The sequence below is a fragment of the Spinacia oleracea genome, chromosome 5, assembly GCF_020520425.1.
Source record: "Spinacia oleracea cultivar Varoflay chromosome 5, BTI_SOV_V1, whole genome shotgun sequence".
Classification (NCBI taxonomy): domain Eukaryota; kingdom Viridiplantae; phylum Streptophyta; class Magnoliopsida; order Caryophyllales; family Amaranthaceae; genus Spinacia; species Spinacia oleracea.
This window is the reverse complement of record NC_079491.1, coordinates 118443637-118459646: the sequence shown is the minus strand read 5'-3', so window position 1 is coordinate 118459646 and position 16010 is coordinate 118443637.

Sequence of the window (16010 nt, the reverse complement as noted above, 5' to 3'; positions counted from 1 at the left end):
TTCAGATGAAGTCGCCGTCGAAAATGGAGTTTCTAAGAAGAGGATGAGAGAGAAAGTGAGGAGCTGAGCGGCGAATTAATGTAGGGTTCTATCATATCTGAAATAATGTTGGAGGAATATGGCAGGCCCTGCGTCGCACATTTGTTAATCTGCAAGGCAAATGACTCTGGGAGCATCCCAAAGTCATTTGCCTCGCAGATTAACAAATGTGCGACGCACTTGATTGAGTCATTTGCCTCGCAGCTTTGTTAATCTGCGACGCAAATGACTCTGGGGGGCATCCTAGAGTCGTTTGCCTCGCAGTTTAACAAAGTTGCAACGCAAATGACTAAATTTTATTCTAAAATTTGTCATTTGCGTCACATGTTCAGAATGGCGTGGCAAATGCGGGGATGCAAATAAGCGTTTTTCTACTAGTGAAGGGAGCTCGTCGCCCGTGCGGTACGAATGCAATGGGCGATGAGCGATGGGCGACAGGCAAGGCACTGCGAGCAGTCGCGTGTGGGCAGCAAGCGTGCTACGCCACAGCGCGCACTGCCTCGCGCCAGCGAGCGCTGGCTGAAGGAAATAATGCCCTTGGTCCAAGTATGCATATAATATTAAGTCTAATAAATGCGGTTCAATATTAATTAACAAGTTAATAATTCAGTGAGATCAAGTGAGCTGAATGCCTAGCTAGAGGCCGCTTCAGTTAAAGTGGAATTAATTATATTAATCCACATCTTACTCTTGACTGAACCCGTAGGGTCACACAAATAGTACGTAAACGGATCAAGTATTTAATGACATTAAATACTCCATCTATGGATATTCGGAATCGACGGATCTTGGTTCCAGTGGGAGCTGAGATCGGCAAAGGCAAGAAATGAATACTCCGGAAACGATGATATTGCCGGAAACAGAAATATGGATCGTATCGGAAATATAAATATTATCCAAGTCGTAGATGTTGCCGGAAACAGAAACATGGTACGTATCGGAAAATATTAATGGAAATGGAAATATTGCCGGAATCGGAAATATTGCCGGAACCGGAAATATTGTCAGAATCGGAAATATTATCGGAATCGGAAAATAATTCCGGAAACGAAAATATTAATTATTTGTTCGAAACGGAAAGTAATTCCGGAATCGAAAATATTAAATATTGTTCGTATAGGAAATGAATTCCTGAATTGGGAAATTAATCGGAAGCGCATCGTACGAATTAGCATCGGACGAGCTTGCTAGACGAAGGCCCAGCACGAAGCCAGACCCACGTCAGCAAGCCAGCGTGCCACACGAACAGCCAAGGCCACGCCAGGCCCAGCGCAAGGCCAGGCCCAGCAGGCCGTGGCTGCACGCGCAGCTGCGAGCCATGCTGCTGCTCGCGTGGGCTTGTAGCTCGCGTGGGCCGAGCGGCCGTGTGGGCTGTGCGCGGGCATGGCGTGCACGCTTGCGGGTCATGCTCGTGTAGAGTTTGTGTTCACATACGAAACCTAAAGTGTATAGGATTTGTTTAATGATTAAATTCCTAATCCTAAAAGATAAATTAATTAAATAAGAGTTCTACTAGGATTATGATTTAATTAATTCGTATCCTAGTAGGATTCGATTACTTATTCCATGGCCTATAAATATGAGTGAAGGGCTCATAATTTATACAGATAGTTTCAAATATTCAAACAATAAAAAGCTAAGATTCTTAAGTTGAAAAATCAGCCATATTCTTGCCCTGTTAGCCGAATATATAGTACCTTAAGGGCGATTCTAGTTGATCAATCTTAAGGCGGATCCGGATGTGCTGTGGACTATCTACGGAGGGACGACACTTGGAGTCCTAAAGACTTGTTCTTGTTCGGTTCGGGCGCAGCTAGGGAGGGCACGCTACAAAGTGTATGCATCTGAATTATGCTAAATGATTATGTGTAAATAATATGTTTCCTGGCTTTATGGTTTTTCCGCATGATTTATGTTTATTCATATGTATCATAACCTTACAGTGGTATCACGAGCCTCTTAGTATTTTCATAATCTAAATTGCATGAACATGGTTAAATTTTACAAATTTGCAAAGAATTAAAGGGGTGATTAATTTTCGTAATTAATTGCAAATTGCGTTTATTTAATTATATGTACGCAGTTTTTCGGCAGTTTCATCATTACTCATCCAAATCGAGTGATTTTTGTGTGAATTCCGCATGTAAAAGACATTCTAAAATTTGGACAAAAATATTCTTTTTCAGCCGAACCTAGATTTCCCAAATTCAAAGCCTAACTATGACTTTTCGGAGGTTTTAGTTTTTCGAACGCAAAAGTTTGTAAATTTAAGATGTTAAATTAAGTATTTGCGATTCTTGTTGATAAATCTTGAGTGTTTGATTGACCTACTGTATATGTTTAACAATTATGAATGCCTAGACTTGTTAATTATACAACCTAATTTGTAATTATGATTAATTTGTTGAAATTCGAATAATTTAGAATTGATTTGTTTTGCATAATTAATTAATAATTTAATTAGGTATCCATGATTAAAATCCACCATAAAAGTTGTTAATTTATGTGAAATTTCTAATTTTTATGACCTAGATTTGAATCCATGTTAATCGGAAATTAATTGATTAATAAATTTTTGATTTTTCGCCTTAAAATTATGAAATTAATATGTTTTATTAATTTGTCATTAATTTTAAATTAAAAATTTTAAATTAAAAATTTTAAATTTTTATGAAAACGCCCATAAATGTTGCACGCACAAAGCAATGGAAGCTACGTGTTACCCTTAAGGGGTGTTGTATAGTGCGGGCACGAGACGACGAGCAAGGGAGCTCGTCGCCCGTGCGGTACGAATGCAGCGAGCAACGAGCGTGGCATGCGCAAGGCTATGCGCCTAAGGGGTGTGTGCTACGCGTGTGGGCGATGGGGCAACAGGCGAGCAAGTGCAGCGAGCAAGGCAAGCACGCGTGGGCAGCGATGGATGCTGCGCCACACATGCGCTGCCTCGCTCAGCAGCACGCCAAGGCAGCGACCAGCGCAACACAATGTGCACGCGGGCAGCGTTGGCTGGCCTGTCCAGCAAGCGTTGCCCAGCAGCGTGCCAAGGCGTTGGGCGAGTGGGCTGCGCGTAAGCGTGGCTCGCTGGGCCTGACGCATTGGTGCGTTATTGCTTGGGCTTTGCGGTACGATCAATCGAGTGACAAGGGGTTTGTTGCTTGTTGGACTTGACGAGGTATGGGCGCTAGCCCATGGCCTTGTCTTGACCCGATTGGTTCGTTTTAAATTTTAATTTGAATTTTTCAGTTCGGAAATAATTTTAATTAACGTTAAAATTAATAATTTAAATAGTTTTCTCGGGATTTAATTTTGATTATTATAAATTTTAATTTATACTAATTATTTTTCTAAAATTAAACCTTGAATTAATTTAAATTCGTTTAATTCAACTGAAATAAATTAAATTAATGGATTCGATTTTAATTTTATATGAGCTTTAAATTTTAATTAAACTTGTATGTTTCCGGTTAGAGTAGAAATACATTTTTTATGTTTAAAATTAGTGAAGCATATAAAGTTATTGGTTTAAGTGGGAGCATTTTTAGTCATAAACTCTTGATTAGGTCTACAAATCCTTTAAGGTTTTACAACTTGATTAAAATTAATAAGGACTGAATAATTGGTAGATTATTGGTGCCCTTAATTAATTGCTGCAAATATTTATGTGATGCATACAATGTGTTTTAACTAACCAATTATGTGGGCCATTCATGATAATGAATGGGGGAATGGTATATATTGTATATGTACACTTTTGCAGGTTATGAAGTGACTAGTATGGCCCAAATAGGATAGAAAATATGGTCTGCGTACCATTAATTTGAATGTAATTGGTTTAAAGCACCAAATTTATTTTTCAATTCAAATACGGTCTGCGTACCATCAAATAGTTGTAATTAGTTTAATTATAGCTTATCCTATTTGAAGAAAATGGCGCATCCCACGGTGAAATTCAAGACGGAGTTTCCAATCCATTTTCAAGACGGAGTTTGAAGTTGAAGCTTCAAGATGAAGTCGGGCCATACTAGATCACATTTATCTTATGCATGCTTTAAGTTATTTATTGCTTTTAAATATGTCTTAAATATGCATGAGATCAAAGCTTGATTATGTTGCATGATTAAGGATTTTAGTTCACTTAAAATCTAACCAACATAGTAAGAGCCTTAAGTTCCAAACTTAAAAATTGAGTTAAAAGGTGCCATGCCAAAATAACACTTACTTGGATATCCTTTACATCGGTCTTAGTAATAGTTTTCCGCCATAGCGAGGTGTTACTTATCGATACTAAAGGGGTAAGGTACACAAATAATTGTGAGTACATCTTAGTTTTGGTGAAACTCAACGATATAAGTAAGGACTAGTTTCTAGACTATTAGCAAAAGGCTTACCTAATAAGTTCTTAGACGTACCTATCAACCAAGAGTAGTTTCTAGACTATTAGCAAAAGGCTTTTGCTTACCTAAAAGATTTTAGAATTGAGTCTAAATACTTAATGTGCTTAATTCTTCAATGGATTTTAGGATCTTGGAATCATTTTATTCACACCTGCCGGAACACATAACTTGAATAAAATGCTTAATAAACATTGAATTATGCATGTATGCTAGAATTTAAGTTTATTAAGAGAAAATGTGAATGATTATTTATTTGTTTATTCTTTTTCAATTGTAGTTTTAATTATGGCAAACAACAATTCATTCAACATTCGATCAATTCTCGAAAAGGAGAAGTTGAGCGGGAAAAACTTCCTTGACTGGCAAAGGAACTTGCAAATAGTTCTTATGCAGGAAGAAAAGGAGTATGTCTTGGAAGAGGCGATGCCCGAAGCCGCAGGCGAAGGGGTCACTCAGGCAGCCCTCAATCGTTGGATTGATGCCAAAAAGGATGTGAAATGTCTAATGCTTGCAACCATATATGAGTGCATATCTACAGAAAACGTTGATCACTCAGATGCTTTCACGATCATCAGTGAGTTAAAGAACATGTTCCAAGATCTGGCTCGGGTCGAAAGATTCGAGACTCATAGGCAAATTCTTGAGACCAAGCTTAAGAAAGGCGAGCCCGTAAGTCCACATCTTCTCAAAATGATTGGACTCATTGAGAATATGAGTCGGATGGATCAGCAATTCTCTCAGGAAATGGATGTAGACACCATCCTCCATTCTCTTCACAACGGGTATGATCAGTTCAAACTGAACTACAGTATGAATAGTCTGGACAAAATGCTCACTGAGCTTCACGGTAAGTGCGAATCATGTTTACTTGGCAAAATGACAAAGCAAACCTTCTCTAAAGTTGGAGAAAGAGCAACTGAATTATTGGGTTTAATCCATACAGATGTATGTCGACCAATGAGTACAAATGCTAGGGGTGGTTTCAGCTACTTTATCACTTTCATTAATGACTTCAGTAGATATGGTTATGTCTACCTAATGAAGCATAAGTCTGAATCCTTTGACAAATTCAAGGAATTTCAGAGTGAAGTAGAGAATCAATTAGGCAAGAAGATTAAGGCACTGCGGTCTGATAGAGGCGGTGAATATATGAGCTATGAATTTGATGACCATCTGAAAGAATCTGGAATTCTATCAGAATTGACTCCTACTGGAACACCACAATGGAACGGTGTGTCGGAACGGAGGAACAGAACCTTGCTAGACATGGTTAGATCAATGATGGGTCAGGCCGAACTTCCAATAGAATTTTTGGGACATGCACTAAATACAGCCGCACTCACTATACATAGAGCTCCGTCTAAAGCTGTTGAAAAGACTCCATATGAGTTATGGTTTGGAAGGCCTCCAAAAGTGTCTTTTCTTAAGATTTGGGGATGTGAAGTATACGTCAAACGATTAATTTCAGGCAAACTTTATCCAAAATCTGACAAATGTATCCTTGTGGGCTATCCAAAGGAAACAAAGGGGTATTACTTCTACAATACATCTGAGAACAAGGTGTTTGTTGATCGAGATGGTATCTTTTTGGAAAAGAATCACATTTCCAAAATGACAAGTGGGAGAAAAGTAGACCTCGAAGAAATTCGAGTCGAACAACAAACTTTAGAGAATGCTCAAGATGACATTCAGGATGAAACTCAGAGATCTTTAGAAGTTTCTTGTGAGAATCATGGACAATCTAGAGATGTAACCCCGCGTAGGTCGCAGAGATATAGATCTCAACTGGAAAGGTACTTAGTTATTTTGACGAACGAGAGCTATGATGTTCTATTACTTGAAAGTGATGAACCTGCGACTTACAAACAACCTATGACGCGCCCTAGCTCCAAGCAATGGCAAGAAGCCATGCAATCTGAATTAGACTCCATGTCTGAAAACCAAGTTTGGGATTTGGTCGATATGCCAGATGGCTACCAAGCCATTGGAAGCAAATGGGTTTTCAAACTGAAAAAGGACAAGGATAGGAAACTTGAAGTTTTCAAAGCTAGATTGGTTGCAAAAGGTTACAGGCAAGTCCACGGTGTGGATTATGATGAAACCTTTTCACCAGTTGCAATGCTAAAGTCTATTTGGATAATGTTAGCAATCGCTGCATATTACGATTACGAAAGATGGCAGATGGATGTCAAAACCGCTTTCTTAAACGACATTTTAACAGAAACTGTGTTTATGACACAGCCTAAGGGTTTTGAGGATCCAAAGAATGCTAAAAAGGTATGCAAGCTAAAGAAATCAATCTACGGATTGAGGCAGGCATCCAGGAGCTGGAATATACGTTTTGATGAAGCAGTCAGTGACTTTGGTTTCATCTAGAACGCAGACGAATCTTGTGTATACAAGAACGTCAGTGGGAGCAAAATTGCGTTTCTAGTATTATATGTCGACGACATATTACTTATCGAAAATGACATTTCTATGTTGAACTCTGTCAAGATTTGGCTTTGGAAATGTTTTTCGATGAAGGATCTATGAGAAGCACAGTACATATTGGGCATCAAGATTTACAGAGATAGATCTAAAAGGATGATTCGACTTAGTCAAAGCACTTATATCAATAAGGTGATTGAAAGGTTCAAAATGGCAGACTCCAAGCGAGGCTACCTACCCATGTGTCATGGAATGACTCTAAGCAAGACTCAGTGCGCAAAAACACTTGATGAGCGTAGACGAATGAATGGGATTCCATATGCATCATTGATTGGTTCAATAATGTAAGCTATGATATGTACACGCCCGGATGTTGCGTACGCACTCAGTGCTACGAGCAAATACCAGTCAGACCCAGGAGAGGCACATTGGACTGCTGCCGAGAATATTCTGAAGTACCTGAAAAGGCACAAAGATGACTTCCAGGTCCATGGTGGAGATGATGAATTAATTGTTAAATGCTATACGGACGCAAGTTTCCAAACCGGCAAAGATGATTTCAGATCACAGCCTGGGTTTGTCTTCTGCCTCAACGGAGGTGCAGTAAGCTGGAAAAGTGCTAAGCAAAGCACAATTGCGGATTCTACAACTGAAGCGGAGTACATTGCTGCACATGAAGCAGCAAAGGAAGCTATATGGCTAAGGAAGTTCATAGGTGAACTTTGTGTAGTCACCTCCATTAAAGGACCAATAACCCTTTATTGTGATAATAACGGAGCTATTGCACAGGCAAAGGAGCCTAGACACCACCAAAGAGTCAAGCATGTACTTCGTAGATTTCACCTTCTACGAGAGTTCGTTGAAAGAAAAGAAGTCGAGATAAGAAAGATTGGAACTGATGACAACATGTCAGATCCATTGACTAAACCTCTGCCGCAGGCGAAGCACAACTCGCACACTGCAGCTATGGGAATCAAGCATATTGGAGAATGGCTTTGATGTCCTTGTTTAATGTTTTAAAGTTTTAGAGTTTAATACTTTGTAAAACATTATTGGTTAATCATTCACAATAAATGAATAGAATTCGTTTTTCCATTTAATTTGTGGTTTATTAAATAATAAGTCCCTTCAATTTGACAAAATATTCAAGATAGACTGTCAGGACCAGTCCTGTGACTAAGATATGTCTATCAAGTGAACTTGAATGTCAAAAGTTGAAAATGGTCCCTGGTCGGAGTTTTCTATAAAGATGGACGCATAGAAAACGTTAGACGACTAGAATGCAAGATGACTAGTAGTTCTGTTTCTTGAACTATGTGGACATGGCAATGTCGTAATTATTTGCATAGATACTTACTTTGGGAAGACTAGTATATGACAGACCTATGAAACTTTACTGTAAGAGATGAAAATCTGTCATAAGTAAACTTCATTAAAATTATTATACACTAAATCCTCAATACCTGAGTGATTTGAGATTACTTGTTTGAGAACTGGTTACTTTGACGTTAACCAACCGTCGCACCGTAAAAGGAGGCTATAAAGGCAACGCTCAGGTAATCACCTATCAAACGAAGTCTAATCTCAAGATCGCAAGATTGGGATTGTCCTCCCATAAATCGGGATGAGATGCTTAAAAGTCGTACAAGGCCACTCGGAGAGCTAGAAACTGTAAAATGCATGGCCGTGCTCGGATGAATCATAGGCTATGATTATCTGTTTATTTGATCAGTTGAACTCTGAAACCGAGAAACACCTATGGACATAATAAGGATGACAACTCTTACCTTATGTTCAAGAGCAAGCATCGAGCGACAAAGGAATTAGGAAATGCACACTGCCCTTGGTCCAAGTATGCATATAATATTAAGTCTAATAAATGCGGTTCAGTATTAATTAACAAGTTAATAATTCAGTGAGATCAAGTGAGCTGAATGCCTAGCTAGAGGCCGCTTCAGCTCAAGTGGAATTAATTATATTAAACCACAGATTACTCTTGACTGAACCCGTAGGGTCACACAAATAGTACGTAAACGGATCAAGTATTTAATGGCATTAAATACTCCATCTATGGATATTCGGAATCGACGGATCTTGGTTCCAGTGGGAGCTGAGATCGTCAAAGGCAAGAAATGAATACTCCGGAAACGATGATATTGCCGGAAACGGAAATATGGATTGTATCGGAAATATAAATATTATCCAAGTCGTAGATGTTGCCGGACACGGAAACATGGTACGTATCGGAAAATATTATCGAAAATGGAAATATTGGTGGAATCGGAAATATTGCCGGAAACGGAAATATTGTCAGAATCGGAAATATTATCGGAATCGGAAAATAATTCTGGAAACGGAAATATTAAATATTTGTTCGAAACGGAAATTAATTCCGGAATCCAAAATATTTAATATTGTTCGTATCGGAAATGAATTCCGGAATCGGGAAATTAATCGGAAGCGCATCGTACGAATTAGGATCGGACGAGCTTGCTAGACGAAGGCCCAGCACGAAGCCAGGCCCACGTCCAGCAAGCCAGCGCGCCACACGAACAGCCAAGGCCACGCCAGGTCCAGCGCAAGGCCAGGCCCAGCAGGCCGTGGCTGCGCGCGCAGCTGCGAGCCATGCTGCTGCTCGCGTGGGCTTGTAGCTCGCGTGGGCCGAGCGGCCGTGTGGGCTGTGCGTGGGCGTGGCCTGCACGCTTGCGGGTCATGCTCGTGTAGAGTTTGTGTTCACATTCGAAACCTAAAGTGTATAGGATTTGTTTAATGATTAAATTCCTAATCCTAATAGGATTCTAATTTAATTAATTCGTATCCTAGTAGGATTGATTACTTATTCCATGGCCTATAAATATGAGTTAAGGGCCCATAATTTATACAGATAGTTTCAAATATTCAAACAATAAAGAGCTAAGATTTTTAAGTAGAAAAATCAGCCATATTCTTGCCCTGTTAGCCGAAAATATATAGTACCTTAAGGGCGATTCTAGTTGGTCAATTTTAAGGCGGATCCGGACGTGCTGTGGACTATCTATGGAGGGACGACACTTGGAGTCCTAAAGACTTGTTCTTGTTCGGTTCGGGCGCAGCTAGGGAGGGCACGCTACAAAGTGTATGCATCCGAATTATGCTAAATGATTATGTGTAAATAATATGTTTCCTGGCTTTATGGTTTTTCCGCATGATTTATGTTTATTCATATGTATCATAACCTAACACTGGCTCAGGCAGCGAGCGATGCCTCGCGAGGGGAGCTGCTGCGATGCAATGTGCTCGGGCAGGCTGCGCGCAAGCGTGGCTTGGCTTGCTGCGTTTGCGCGTGGATGCTGCTACTCATGCCTTGTGCAACGTAAGTCGAGGGGCGATGCGGCCTCGAGGCTCGATGGGGCTTGGGCCCAAGCCCAAGTGCCTCGTCTTGCGACGATTGACTCGTTTTGTTTTTAATTTTGAATTTTCAGTTCGGAAATAATTTTAATTAATTTTAAAATTAATAATTTAAATTGTTTTTTCGGGATTTAATTTTGATTATTATAATTATTATAAATTTTAATTTATACTAATTATTTTACTAAAATTAAACCATGAATTAATTTAAATTCGTTTAATTTAACTGAAAATAAATTAAATTAATAGATTCGATTATAATTTTATATGAGCTTTAAATTTTAATTAAACTTGTATGTTTCCGTTTAGACTAGAAATACATTTTTATGTTTAAAATTAGTAAAGCATATAAAGTTATTGGTTTAAGTGGGAGCATTTTTAGTCACAAACTTTTGATTAGGTCTACAAATCCTTTAAGGTTAAAACAACTTGATTAGAATTAATAAGGACTGAATAATTGGTAGATTATTGGTGCCCTTGATTAATTGCTGCAAATATTTATGTGATGCATTACAATGTGTTTTACTAACCAGCTATGTGGGCCATTCATGATAATGAATGGGTGAATGGTATATATTGTATATGTACTGTTTTGCAGGTTATTGCAAGTGACTAGTATGGCCCAAATATGATAGAAAATATGGTCTGCGTACCATTAATTTGAATGTAATTGGTCTAATGCACCAAAGTTTGTTTTTTCAATTCAAATATGGTCTGCGTACCATCAAATAGTTGTAATTAGTTTAATTATAGCTTATCCTATTTGAAGAAAATGGCGCCTCCCATGGTGAAATTCAAGACGGAGTTTCCAATCCATTTTCAAGACGGACTTTGAAGTTGAAGTTTCAAGATGAAGTGGGGCCATACTAGATCACATTTATCTTATGCATGCTTTAAGTTATTTATTGCTTTTAAATATGTCTTAATTATGCATGAGATTATGGATTGGGTATGTTGCATGATTAAGGATTTTAGTTCACTTAAAATCTAACCAACATAGTAAGAGCCTTAAGTTCCAAACTTAAAAATTGAGTTAAAAGGTGTCATGCCAAAATAACACTTACTTGGATTAGCTTTACATCAATCTAGTAATAGTTTTATGCTCAGCGAGGTGTTACTTATTGATCTTAAAGGGGTAAGGTACACATATAATTGTGAGTACATGTTAGTTTTGGTGAAACTCAACGATATAAGTAAGGAGTCCTTTTATGTCGTGGCAAAATGATAGGTTTACCTAATAAGTTCTTAGACGTACCTATTAACCAAGAGTAGTTTCTAGACTATTAGCAAAAGGCTTTTGCTTACCTAAAAGATTTTAGAATTGAGTCTAAATACATAATGTGCTTAATTCTTTAATGGTTTTAGGGTCTTGGAATCATTTTATTCACACCTGCCGGAACACATAACCTGAATAAAATGCTTAATGAACATTAAATTATGCATGCATGCTAGAATTTAAGTTTATTAAGAGAAACTGTGAATGATTATTTATTTGTTTATTCTTCTTCTATTGTAGTTTTACTATGGCAAACAACAATCAAAAGGTCATCATGGGTTCTAAGCTTATGGTCAAGCTGAACCTAACGAATTTTCTTGAATGGGAAGCTAAGCTTGTTGAAATAGTCAGACTCAATGGACTTGAGTATGTACTATTGCATCCCATGCCAAGCTACTATGCCAGAGACATGACCCCTGAAAGATTTGTCGCCTGGGATGCGGATCTCAAAAAGGTTATGAGTCTCATGCTGAACAATATCCCTGATGAATGGGCTAGAAGGTTTGTAGCTTACGAACCTTTTACGCTCATCAAGAATCTGAGGGATATCTGTCGTGGAAGCACGGAGGACAAGGACCTAAACGTCCATGAGTTGATTGAATAAATGTCTGGTCTAAAGGTTAGTTCTCCTAACAGGTGTTATAGGATGGAGGTCCAAGATACACATGTTCAGCTCCTTCGCACTAAGCAGAGGGTAGGCGTCCCACTGAGGTTCCATGTGGAGCTTATGCTTTCATATTTTGATCGCCTAAGTCTGCTAGGAACACCAATAAGCGAAAGGATGACAGTCTCTATCTTGCTCAATTCACTACACAGTGGGTTTGGTCGCTTCAAGCAACTATACCTAAGTGAACCAAGATAAGAAACAGTTGCAGAGTTTGTTCACCTTGTCAGGAAGGCTGAGATAGTACTCGACTGTGAAGTAAAAGATTTACTCAAGGGTAAAGGGAGACCCTTCAAGAAACGTGGAAAGTCCAAGGGAAATGCTAAGACAAAGCAGGAGAAGTCCATATCAAGCTGTCTTTATTGTGATGGAATAGGCCATTACAAAAGAGAATGTCAAAGCTAAAGGAAGATCAGAAGAACGGAACAGTCGTTCCATCTTCAGGTATTTTCGTTATAGACTGTATACTTGCTAATTCAACTTCTTGGGTATTAGATACAGGTTGTGGATCACACTTATGTTCCAATCCACAGGGACTAAGAAGAAGTAGAAAGTTAAGCAAGGGTGAAGTCGACCTACGAGTGGGAAATGGAGCAAGGATTGTTGCATTAGCTGTAGGAACTTATTATTTGTCGTTGCCCTCTGGGCTAGTTTTGGAACTGGAAGACTGTTTCCATGTTCCAAGTCTTACTAAAAACATTATTTCTGTTTCTTGCTTGGATGCTAAGGGATTTTCCTTTTTTTTTTGGCAAGCAAGCAAGGGGAGATATATTAAGCTCAAACAACAGTATAACAACCTAAGCAAGAGAAACCAAGGGACAAAACCCCAAGGCAACTCAGCAGCACCAACAGATTCCAAACAGGAATCAAACCTAACTAGAGTGTTACAAAGCTACTAACCACTCTCTATCAGAATCACCGAGTTTTTTGCTACTTACACTTAGGATTCTATGCTTAATATCAAACTGCAAGGAGTGCAGCAAGCTCACAATAGTAGGAACAGAAAGATCCCAAACTGCAGAGTTCCTAGCTTTCCAAATTTGATATACACCACCAGCCATGGCAGCATAAAAGACTTTCCTTTTGAACACTGACTTGAAATTGCTTCTAATCCATTGCATGATCAAAACCACAGAGGTTCTGTGGGTGCTGAGACCCAGCCAAGCCATAAGATCAACCAAGAATTTCCTGCTGTACATACAGTCAAAAAACAAGTGTGCACATGTCTCAACAGAATTTCCACAAAGAGGACATAAGTTATCAGCACACACCCCATATTGGAATAATCTGTCTCTGGTTTTGAGTCTCTCCAGTAGCAACACCCATAAAGTAAACCTATGTTTAGGAATGGTAAGCCTATTCCATACATATCTTGCCCACTGAGTCTTCCCTGTATGGTTCTTGAGCAGATTGTACACCTCCTTAATAGAGAATTTGCTTTTTGTAAGCCAAGAAGAAGAACCCAAGGTATCACTACATGCCTGCTTAGCTTTGCAAATGCATTTTATAGCCCAACTGGCTGCCTGAGGAGCCTGGTATTGCAGCCAGTTCTTGTTTTTGATGTAAACTGTATGCATCCACTTCACCCATAGATTATCCTGCTTTTGTTCTATTGCCCAAGCCAACTTTCCCACAGCTGCCTGATTCCATAGAGCCAAATTTCTGAAACCAAGACCCCCCCGATCCTTGTCCAAACACAAGTTATCCCACTTAACACTACCTGGCCTACTATCATCATACACTCCATGCCAAAGGTAAGCTCTACAGATTGCTTTAATTTTCTGGATGATTGAATGGGGAATAAGGAAGATTTTCCCCCAATACACACTAATACTCATTAGGACAGAGTTAATGAGCTGCATTCTTCCTGCAAATGACAGATGTCTTGAGCTCCACACCTTAATTTTTGCCATCATTTTTTCCACTAACAAGCTACAGTCACCAGCCTTAATCTTTCCAGTACTGATGGACACTCCAAGGTACTTGAAAGGAAGCTTACCAAAGTTAAAACCAGAAAAGGAAGCAATTTCCCCCCTAGTGTGCTGATCAAGCCCACAACTGTAGATGGAGGATTTACCAGGGTTAACCTGTAACCCAGTAGTGGTAGAGAATAAATTTAAGCCCTCAAGCAGGAGTTTCACAGAGGTAGTATCACCATTGCAGAACAATAACAGATCATCAGCAAAAACTAGGTGGTTTAGAGACATTGATCTGCATCTGGTATGGAATTTGAAAGATTCATGTGAGGCAATTAATGTCATAGTTCTAGACAGGTATTTCCATGCAGAGTGTAAATAAGAGTGGGGAAAGTGGATCACCTTGCCTCAACCCCCTCTTTGGGTGAATAATGGGAGAAGGAACCCCATTGATAAGAATAGAGTACTGAGTGGTAGATAGGCAAGTCATAACCAACTGAATAAAGTGAGCAGGAAAACCCAACTCAACCATTATCTCCTCTTTTCCTTTTTAATAAAAGACAATAGTTGCTCGTTTTATTTTAAAGAGATGTTTTATGGATCTGCTAGATTAGTCAATGGACTTTATTTATTAGATCACGACAAACAAGTTTATAACATAAATACCAAAAAGGCCAAAAGGGATGATTCAGATCTCACCTATCCGTGGCATTGTCGATTAGGCCATATTAACTTGAAACGCATAGAAAGACTTCAAAAGGAAGGAATTCTAGAACCATTTGACTTAGAGGATTATGGTAAGTGCGAATCATGTTTACTTGGCCAAATGACAAAGCAACCTTTCTCTAAAGTTGGAGAAAGAGCAACTGAACTATTGGGTTTAATCCATACAGATGTATGTGGACCAATGAGTACAAATGCTTGAGGTGGTTTCAGCTCTTTATCACTTTCACTGATGACTTCAGTAGATATGGTTATGTCTACCTAATGAAGCATAAGTCTGAATCCTTTGACAAATTCAAGGAATTTCAGAGTGAAGTAGAGAATCAATTAGGCAAGAAGATTAAGGCACTGCGGTCTGATAGAGGCGGTGAATGTCTGAGCTATGAATTTGATGACCATCTGAAAGAATGTGGAATTCTATCAGAATTGACTCCTCCTAGAACACCACAATGGAACGGTGTGTTAGAACGGAGGAACATAACCTTGCTAGACATGGTTAGAGCAATGATGGGTCAGGCCGAACTTCCAATAGAATTTTGGGGACATGCAATAAATACAGCTGCACTCACTATAAATAGAGCTCCGTCTAAAGTTGTTGAAAAGACTCCATATGAGTTATGGTTTGGAAAGCCTCCAAATGTGTCTTTTCTTAAGTTTTGGGGATGTGAAGTATACGTCAAACGATTAATTTCAGACAAACTTCATCCAAAATCTGACAAATGTATCCTTGTGGGCTATCCAAAGGAAACAAAGGGGTATTACTTCTACAATACATCTGAGAACAAGGTGTTTGTTGCTCGAGATGGTATCTTTTTGGAAAAGGATCACATTTCCAAAATGACAAGTGGGAGAATAGTAGACCTCGAAGAAATTCGAGTCGAACAACAAAATCTAGAGAATGCACAAGATGACATTCAGGATGAAACTCAGAGATCTCTAGAAGTATCTAGTGAGAATCATGGACCATCTAGAAATATAACCCCGCGTAGATCGCAAAGATATAGATCTCAACCGGAAAGATACTTAGGTATTTTGACAAACGAGAGGTATGACGTTCTATTACTTGAAAGTGATGAACCTGCAACTTACAAGCACGCTATGACGAGCCCTAGCTCCAAGAAATGGCAAGAAGCCATGCAATCTGAATTAGACTCCATGTCTGAAAACTAAGTTTGGGATTT